Source organism: Seriola lalandi, unplaced genomic scaffold, assembly GCF_002814215.2.
Source record: "Seriola lalandi dorsalis isolate HSWRI2012SDOR001 ecotype SW California unplaced genomic scaffold, Sedor1 jcf7180002054972, whole genome shotgun sequence".
Taxonomy (NCBI): Eukaryota; Metazoa; Chordata; class Actinopteri; order Carangiformes; family Carangidae; genus Seriola; species Seriola lalandi.
This window is the reverse complement of record NW_019525660.1, coordinates 5,631,729-5,642,013: the sequence shown is the minus strand read 5'-3', so window position 1 is coordinate 5,642,013 and position 10,285 is coordinate 5,631,729. Positions and strand designations below refer to the sequence as shown.

Here is a 10,285-nt window from a genome sequence, read left to right as displayed (position 1 = left end):
TGACTTCGCACCTCTGCAGATACAGGAACATGTTGGCATTTCCAGTGTGCTGCCTCATTCCTGTCCCTGTGTCATTTGCACTTTAAGCTCAGTAGATGTACTGATACACTGACTCAAAATGTTGGTATTGACGTCTTTGATGAATTAATTACACATTTGCATAAAAGGTCAGGGTGACAACGGACGTGAATCACTAAAATGTACAGTAGGGGGCCTGTCCCCCCTCACATCCTCTGTGCACACCTCTCCTCCTCCGCCTGCGGGCTGGACTCTATTTTTACATGTCACGTCATCAGAAATCATCAGACTGTTCCCTTAAATGCTGAGTGGCTCTAACGCAGCAGGTTGATAAAGGGCGAGTGATGCACATCAGCTACACAAAACCTAGCATTGTTATGTAACATAATAAGTGACTTATTGTTTGTATTGATAAACAGTCCGTCAATGACCCAAAACTGTTGACTGTTCACAACCACCACTGGACCAGCCACAGAAGAGCAACCAGAACTACAGGGTGTATGAGGCTGTCATAAGAGTTTGAAGGGTGGTGTCTTCTTAGACTGACCAAAAACCAAAAAGACCAGAACTACTGTGTAGACTCTAGAACCCCACTGACAGATTTTGATATTTGAGGGTTTAAAAACTGAGAGAACGATACAGTATTTAATGCTTTTTTTAAACCAAAACACATAAACAGAGATTTTTGTTGGGAGGCAAGGGAGTGTCTGAATCAGATTTCACTAGTTTTTACTGATCTCAATGAGCTGACATTTATTTTTCTTACAATCCCACTGATGTTACCGTGGCTGCGGTTGTCTTTTTTGCTCAGGAAGGTTCATAACTGAGAATAATGACCTGGAAGAATCTAAGCGGCAGCCATGATAAGAGCTGGTCGAATTCTCTACATGATAAGGAGAGGAGCTTAAATGCTTCCTATCTTATCTAGTTTAGCATAGGAAACACTGGACTTTCAGTTACAAAAGGAAAATAAATAATTCTGTCCCACAATTCCTTGCTGAAGCAACATTTAAAATGCACCACTGTAGTTTCACCATGGCCAACAACAGAAAACAAGCAGAGCACCTATTTTATGTTTGTGACACAATCCAAAAGTTATGGAGTAATCTTGAAGAGCAAGTATATTGAATTTCTTCAAACAGTATCATCATTATCATGAAAGAATACTATATGCATAAATGTTGTTTCACTAACTCCCCTCCCATTATGTAGTATAAAGCACTAAAAATTAATTTGATTTTATTCATTAACAGGTGTATAAAAATGTCAAAAGCACCTATGTCAGGAAACTATATGTCTGAATATAACATACTCTTGCCCCTTGCTCAGTTCCTTTTTTGATTTAATTATTATTTTAATGGCTCAGCTTCCTCTTTTACATTCCATTCAGTCTATATTTAAACATTTCATTCCTGCTTGTTTTTTTTTTTTTGTCATTCGGAAAGGAGTATTTATCTTCCACGTGTTATAAATAATGACCTGCTCTCATTTGCTTATGTTTTTCTAAAGTAAGTATCCTAACCCTCCAAGGGTTATTGTTACAACAAATTCATTTCTATTACATTTTTATTTTATTACTGAACTATAAAACTACGATGAGCTAAAAACAATGCTGATCCATGTCTTACATGGATCAGCATTTGGTGAAGCAGCTTTTGTCTCAGTCTTTTATCATATGTGGCTCAGTTATTTGCATATTTCAGAGCAAGAATATGATTAGAATAACAGCTCACCACCCACTACAAGCCAAAGTGGGACAAGCAAAGAACCCATTCCTGTGAGGAGGAAGGAGAGAGACACACCAATCTGATGTACAGGGTGAGGATGTTGAAGCAGCATTGATTCAACCAGGAGGAACGAATCATTAAACCATTTCTGTGCATGTACACTGCGAGAAACTCCATCCACAATTCACAGGAAGGTCATTCATTTCCTACAGAACCGAGGGACCGGTCAATGCCAACAGTGCTGTCAGCTTAGAAGTTGGCCTCAGCTGAACTCATCAAAGCTGCTCACTACATAAGAAGTAATCCAGCCTAGTTAATGGAAGAAAAGGTGCTAACAGTCCTTCAGATCTTACTTGGCCAAATTATGGTCCTGCACAGTTCATGTTCACAGATATGAAATTGAAAACATTTCTGTTTCTGCAGAACCTCCGAGGAAAATGTGTCTTTGATTGGGTGAAGCATTGGATGCAGCGTGTTGATACAGGGAGCTAAACCAGCAGCTAGCCGTGCTTGGTCTGCAGGCTGTTCTCTGTCTTTGTTAAACAAAGTTGATATTTTCAATTTCTTTCCATTTACACAAAGACTGTCTTGTGTCCATATTTTTATATAATGAAGATAGCATGGATATCTCACAGCACAATACAAGCGTCCACATACTAGACTGCTGAGACAACGTAACTCACAACCTATGAATGTACATATTTGCTGTCAAATTAAACAGGAATAATTGACAGCCCAAAGTCTTAATATGTAAAGTTCACCATCAGTTACTGCTACTTACCAGTAGCTCCAACAAAGTAACCAACCTACTTGTTTTACCATTTTACTGCATGTTTTAACACATTTATCAAATATAAACAATAAAACATGGGCCTGACACAAACACCTTTGGCATTTATGGCTTGTCATTATCAAAATCCATTTAGAATATTAGTATAGTGACATGACCTGAATCAGTGACTGATAAAGAGACACAGAAGAGAAAGTGCACATTACGCTGTCTTTTTGGCCAAAGATAAAATAAAATCTACATCCTTAATATTCACACAAAGTTGAGTATTGGACACAAGGAGGCAGTTAATCATTAGGCTAAGGCTGGGATTTAAGTGGAATAGGGCTGGCTGAGGTGGCAGGCTGGCAGTGGGAGCTGAAGGTAGAGCGGGGCAGGCAGGTTGAAGCAGAAGTCCAAACAGACGAGGACAGAGCTGGACAGGAGAGACAGGAGTGGTGAACCTGGGGCACAAGCAAACACAGCATTAGCAGAATTCAGATGATAGAAAACAACCACATTGTTAGACTGAAAGATGTGATAAAGACAGAAAGGTTCAGATTGAAAGATTTAAATAAAGCTGTTAGATGATGAACTGCAGGTGCTCAGGCGGATTGGTGGGAGATGGAACTGGAAGCCAACACACACAAACACAAATAGACAAACAAACCATACAAGAGAAGGGAGGATGACAGGAAAACACAGGGAATAAGGGGTGGAAACAGGTAGTCAGTGAAATGAAGTCAAGTGCTCAGTTCAGCACACTCTATCTTGGCATCAATATTAAAGGCACTTTTTAATAAAGGAGCTGACGCTAATATCAGTGTTAATCAGTGTGTAATCAATGAAGGGTCCACACAGTCAGAGATGAGCTGTTCATTGCAGCTGCCAAAATCCTTCTCCTGATAGGCCCCATTAAACACACACACATGATGATGAAGTATATGCAAGAGACATTCACTCCCGCACACACACTTAAGACTAATTATCATCATCATAAGAACACAACAGCTGACATGTGGGAGGTCAACAGTGACCTCTTTCCACAGGAAATCAACCTCTGATGTTATCACATGAGATACAAATAGGATATGGTAAAGAGCCCCATGTTTGCATAGACAAGTCAAGTCAGTTTCATAATCGTACAGTCGCTCATGTGATTAATAATTAACTAGAAAATTCCAGGGAAATTTTGAGTGCCACGGGGGCTACTGCACTGTAAGAAAAGATACACCATATCTACTCAATAAAAATGAGGCAACAGATTACAATCAATATTATTAATTAAATTTCTCAATGTTTTGTATTGAGTAAATATTAATTAAATGAGACCCTTAATAGTTATCCATTTAATATGAGTAGATGCAAATAGAAAACAGTACAGAATTAATTAAAACCTAAACAAAAATATTGAGTTGATTTGAAAAAGATAAACTTCTTAGTGTGTAAATAGTACTAATAAAAATTAATTTAATTCTACATTTCAATGATATATAATTGAGTAATAATCATCTATATTAATCCGTGCATTGATTTGAATTTAATCAATGCAACAAATTAAATCTAAATATTCTTCTTTCTTAGGAATAACTAGTCTATGTCCCAGAAAGTACAGAACTCAAAATACTCAAATGACATTGAATGTTAAACAAATAAGACTTTTATTAACAATTCACTTTTGTGCTTTCTATACATTGTAGCACAACAGTGTACACTGCAACCACAGTCTCATTTCAAGACAGAAATTAGCTCTTGCATTTCAAACCAGAACTTTGAAAAGGACAGAATGCTGACTTCAAACTATTTTGTAAAAACAAAAATAAATTCCATATTACATAAACAACATGCTTTCTCACCTCACTTAGCCACTAAATTAGATCAATCCTCCAGAAGTGCATGTACCAAAACAAAAGCAGAAAAGTGCAATTTGTATGGAGTAAAAAACATTTGTACTTTGAACTAACCACAATAGAAATGTCACTGACATTTATGGGATAAGAGTCCAAATCAGTGCTAACTTACAAACATAGCACTTTCAAATGTGCAATTCTCAAGCTCTGTAGAAGCTGAACATTGTGTAGCACAAAAGTGTGCACTGCGACAACAGTCTCATTTCAAGCCAGAAGTTTGCTCTTGAGGGACTGGACTTTGTTTGACAGCATTGAATCATCCAGTTCCAAGAAAAGTTTTTGGAATACCTCAAAGGTGTACTTCAGCTGTCTGGGATAATCGAGATTCAGTGCGTAGGTCAAGCCAAGGAGGACAGAGCAAGCCCTTGCAATAGATCCAAGTCATTGATGACTTCCACGCCCTCTATGACAATTCCAATGTTCTTTGAGCTGTTGCTTGTAGAAGCTCCGGGCTTTGTGGTCACAGTAATTGCCATTATGAGCTGTTCAAGTTCCTCCAAGTTCTCAGTGTCCTGCAACATGAAATTGTAAGTGTCTTAGTATAAAACTGTCAGAAATATATTGCAAGCATATCGCATTACTAGACAAAACATTCATTATTGTTTTCATAGCCTTTAAATCTATTTTATTTTCTTGCGGGCCTTGGTCTCAAATTGTTCTTTGTTTAGTTTTCTTCTCTATTTAGATGTTTTTATAGTCTACTATTGTTCATTGTAATGAGGGGTTATGCTGTTCTACTATAATATCCCTCTCTATGTACAGTATCTTGTGGAAGAATAGTGTTCATCTCTCTAGTTGAGTTCAGAGATTTGGAGAATCTATGACAATGAGCACTTAAGCTGTTAAAAAAAAGATACTACAAAAAACAAAAACAAAGGTCAGATCTGTCAATCTACTTAACAACAGCATCTACTCGAGGAATTAAAGAATTATGGGCCTTGAATTAAGTTAATGCAAATTAAGTTCACCTACGTTGAATTCTTTGATGAGATTTCCCCCATGTTCTCCAAGGTATTCCATAAGACACCGAAGGACAACGTCTCTGGTCCTCTCAACTAGGGCTGGGACGATTATCCGACATAATCGACGTTGTCGATTATAAAATTATTCGACGTGGAATTTTATTGTCGACGAATCGTGTAAACCAAACAGGGTAAATGTTCATAGAACAAAACCATAACTTTCTAATGAGGCCGTTTATATCCATCGTCTTTGGTTTACCCGGACACAAGGGCAGCGCAAGGGCTGGGACAACACGGTGACGTAATTGAAGTTATTGACTACGTGAATGATTTGCGTCTGCGTAATCTATTTGAACAACATGGCGGCGTCTACCAGCAGTACGACGGAGCGTGTGGAGCAACACGCGGCAAAAAAGGCTCGTTCACGGTCCTCCAAAGTTTGGGAATACTTTAATCTTGACACCAACAGTGCGGTAGTCTGCAGACTCTGCAAAGTGCATCTGGCATATCACTCTAGCACGACAGTCATGCACGAACACATAAAGAGGAAACACCCTGGTGCAGTGTGTGTGTGTTGGATAGGGCAAATTGTTATATTAAATGACTAACTGGAAAATAATTGCAATGAAATTACTGTTAGGTTAATAAAAAAAAATAATCGTTAGATTAGTCGAATAATCGAAAAAATAATCGCTAGATTTATTTTTTTTAAAGAATAATCGTTTGGGACAGCCCTACTCTCAACAGAAGAGTGCACTGAGTCCTGGAGAGGAATGCAACAGCTGATAAGTCAATCACGAAAAAATAAAATAAAATAAAAAAACACTGAATGTTTCTGTAATTTAGAAATGTAAACACGTAACACTTATGGGAAAAATCGTTTTTTGTACAACCTGGATCCTATTTTTGTGGTTTTGGTCATCATGCCTATCAATTCTGATCGTATTTTACATGCCTGCTTTACTACATGTATAAAGCTTCGTCAGACCACAAGGCACAGCTTCATAATGGCTTCAAAGTAGACAATGTACTGTTTATGATTTTGTGATTATCCATTAGCCCCTTTCACACATGCACTGCAAACCTGAAATTATAAACACATCACCTGGATGAGCTGAATGTTTGAGCACAAATGTTTGAATTTGTTGTATCGGACATTAAATGAACTTAATCCTGCCAGCTCTATAGTACAAAGTCTGTCATGTCTGAATGACCCAGTGAATTCTCCGGAGGATTCACAGCAAGCAATGATGGATAAGAAACACACAGCAGGGCAGCTAAGCTGCATTGTTTTGACTAGAACTGAACACTCTGAAGCTAGCGCTAATGGGAGAGGACTTCCTGCATTTTCTCGTATTAAGCACCAAAATTACTCAAACCCTCTGAGAACCAGTGATGTGTGGGCAGCCATTTTTTGGAAATAGGCTAATTCACAAAATCACCAACACCCTACAGTTTATGATAGAGGGGAATATTGAATCTAAAATGTACAACAAATGTAACGTTTCAGTGTAACCACGCGCATTCCTGCAAGTCTGTAAGCTGCAAGTGGATAGACATTTTGAAGGCTGAGGTGATGAATAAGATTCACTTCCTTACAGGTTTCCAACAGACAAAATCTGAGGTGCTCCAGGTACCAAGCATTGAGTTTCTTAACAATGAAGTAAAGACTGCTTTCCAAGATCAACATCTGTATGATCTCTGAAGACTCCTGGATGTCAACATGTAGTATTTCCAAAGGCAAAGATGACACTTTACTGATTACCAGGGCAGGGTTAGCCATATTTCTTTGCCAATTGTAAGCCATCATCAGCTGATGATTTGTTGAAAGTGACAGCAAGACATTCTTGAAATTGCTTGAGAACCTCACAACACACTTGAAGAACTTATGTTTGGCCTCAAAGCGCATAGTCCACAGTCCAACTAGAGGACCAAAGGCTTCTATGAGTGCAGGATAGTGCTCCACAAAATGGTGTTTGAGTGTCAATCTTAAATGAGGGAAAACTTCTTGCAATCTATGACGATGCTCAGATATCTTTAGGTCAAGATAAGCAACACTTTCAACGGAGTGGAGAGGGGCCACAGAGAGCTCTACAATGTCCTTAAGGGTCATAACAATTTGCCATGCTGGATCATCAGAGGGTATCCTTGGGCCAATGATTAGTGGCAGTGACCTTCTGAGTGCCCAGTTCTCATGAGCATTTCCTCCTATAGTACCATGACTAGCAAAATTTACTGGGATGGACTGAGGGCGGTCTAGATTGTCTGTAAACTTAAATGGAAACTCCTTGATTAAGTCATTAAGTTCTGATAATGTGAAGTATTTGTGCTTAATGAAAGTATTCAGACAGTGTGCTAATTCTGAAGGGACAATGCCTTCTAATAGGTCGTGGAGTATGTCAGGAGGGTAACCTCTAACAAAACTGAAGTGACTCAGCTTCTTAGTCAGTGGGCAAGCTTTCTTGACTCCATATCAATGAGGCAAGGTGGGGTCGTCTTCCACAGTTTTGAGATGCAAGTTATGGGTTTCCTCTGTCCAAGGTGGAAATTCTCCACAGCGTACCTCCTTTTGAGAGTATTCAGAGTGAGATCCTAAGCAGAACCTGCAAATGTAAGGACCAGTAAAGTTTTCAACAAGTCCACCAAGACTGTGTGCACCAAGATTGTCTGCTGCCACACAATATACTGTCCCTTTTATGTCCTTTCCAGCACAGGCAACAAAAACTCCTTCTTGAAGCTCCTCCACCAAATCATCAATACATTTACCAGAAACGTTGTGCACACTTTCCAACTTCAAGAAAAGTGAGCCAATTCTTTGGTGAATTTCATTTGATATATCCACTGAAGGATTTATACTGGTATTGTTGTAGTATTTCAGGCTATTAAAGTTAAAACTGTTTTATGATTTATGTTAGTGGATATTTAGGTGCTAAGGGTGAGTGGTCGTTTAAACATCTGCCTCAGGGAAGCTATTTACAACCACTGATAAAGATCTCCCTATGAGCATGTGTAGGGGGGCAGCCGGAGGTAACAGAGGTAGATAATTGGTAATTTATATGTATACATTAACTGTCTTCCTTTGAGCGTGCTGAGCTTTAGGTTACACTTGAGGTCGGAGTCAGACGGGAAGGAGGAAGCCAGCAGAGCCAATCAGAAGACGACAAAACGCCCATGCACATTTCTTTGTTTGTACTTGTATAAATACACTGAATCAGGGAAAGTTAGGTCGTCAGACTGTGGACTGACCAACACTTGTTATTGGTTAGGAAAAGGCACATCTGATTCAGAATTCTGTAATTGTTCATTGCTTGCTGAAAAGATTCACTAAACAATTTGAACTAAATTCTTTGGTGTGGACATTTACTGGTCTTTTGAGTATTTTGAACACTGCACTCACCCCGTGGGGGTGAGAGTTTTTTTCTCCAAACAGCAAAAGCTCCTTCAGTATCATCATGATCACTATCACCTGGGACTAAAAGATCAGTTTCATTTGGTAAAGTTTGGTGTTCACCAATGACATCTGGCTTTAAGTCTTCAAGTGAATGAGGGTTGTGCTTTCTGCTTTTGTGCACAAAAAATGTTCCATATATATTTGTCTTAAATTTACATCCAACAAAAACACACTCTACAGTTTCATGACTCCTTAGGTGACTGCCGAGGTGTTGGAAATATTCTTTTTCAGTGGGATATTTGGCTGAGCAAATAACACATGTGAAAGAGAGGACTGGCCCCTTAGCTTCATCCTCTGCATGATATCTTAACAAATGTGTGCGGAGGGCACTTAATGTTTTAAAGGAGCATGGACAATCATAATCGAGACAAGGTACCATATTTTCCAATCTCAAACGTCCTGTGCTGTAGTCTGTAATGCTGCAGAAGATCACCCCTTGTTGTCGCTCTGAATCCACAGACTTAACATTGCCATCTCATTTGGCGGCACCTAAGAAAAAACACAAAGTTTTAAATATAAGTGCTTTTCAGCTCCACATTTCTACAGATGAAAACCATCCCTATGTCAATGAAATGTCTATGCTGTATAGTAGGGCTGGGTGGTATATTGACTTTTTATGGTATATAAATATATTTTCAGACAAGATATAAGATGAGACAACACCAATATAAAATGAAATTGCAGCTCTAAAACGTAACAGTGTTCATAGACTGATTTTACAGGTGTTTTTTTGTCTGTTTCACTGTAAAGCAACAATTACTACATGTTCTGAGTTATCAAACCCCAGAGAATGTGCTATTAACCACCCACACAATTTATAATGACTAAAAACAATTCATAAAAGTAAAATTACTATTACTTCGTATAAGTAAAATTATGTTTCAAAATCCTTAAAAAATTAGCAGTATTCTGTGCTCTGAGACACTGGGGGTGTGTCCGCTGAAGGCGCTGAAAGCATACAACTACAGCCTCTAAGCCTAATTTCATGCAGAACTCCACAATAAAAATACAGAGGTTAAAATAAGCCTTCAGGACAAGCAACATGAAGACATTTTGAAAATAAAGTAATGGTAGGAGCCACTATTTGATTCAGCACCTATTTTGAAGGTAAATGTGGACTTATTTCAGTAAAAATGTAACTTAAATGACTAGTTAAGAAGCATTCACCACCGTCATCTTTGTGCTAAATGGCTGTTTTTTCCAATGGAGTTCGGCAGCTGGCTCACTAAACTCCAACTATCAAACTTAACACCGCTAGTCAAATATGAAACAGCATTCTGTTACTGCGTTTCCCATTTCTTGCATAAAATGTTTTCAGAAACCTCTTTAGTGTAGTTTAGCTGTAAAATGAGAAAGTTTGTGCCCTGTTAAGCCTCCCCCTCCTGCTAACGTTAAGTGCTAACGTTAACCGTGCTAACCGCTGCTGACGGGACATTACCACACTAAAA

At 38.6% G+C, this 10,285-nt stretch overlaps 1 pseudogene; it reads right to left on the bottom strand.

Annotated features, from left to right (window-relative positions):
• Nucleotides 1-4,762: 4,762 nt before the first annotated feature.
• The window catches only part of LOC147817124 (uncharacterized), a 189,146-nt pseudogene continuing 183,623 nt past the window's right edge, over nucleotides 4,763-10,285 (bottom strand).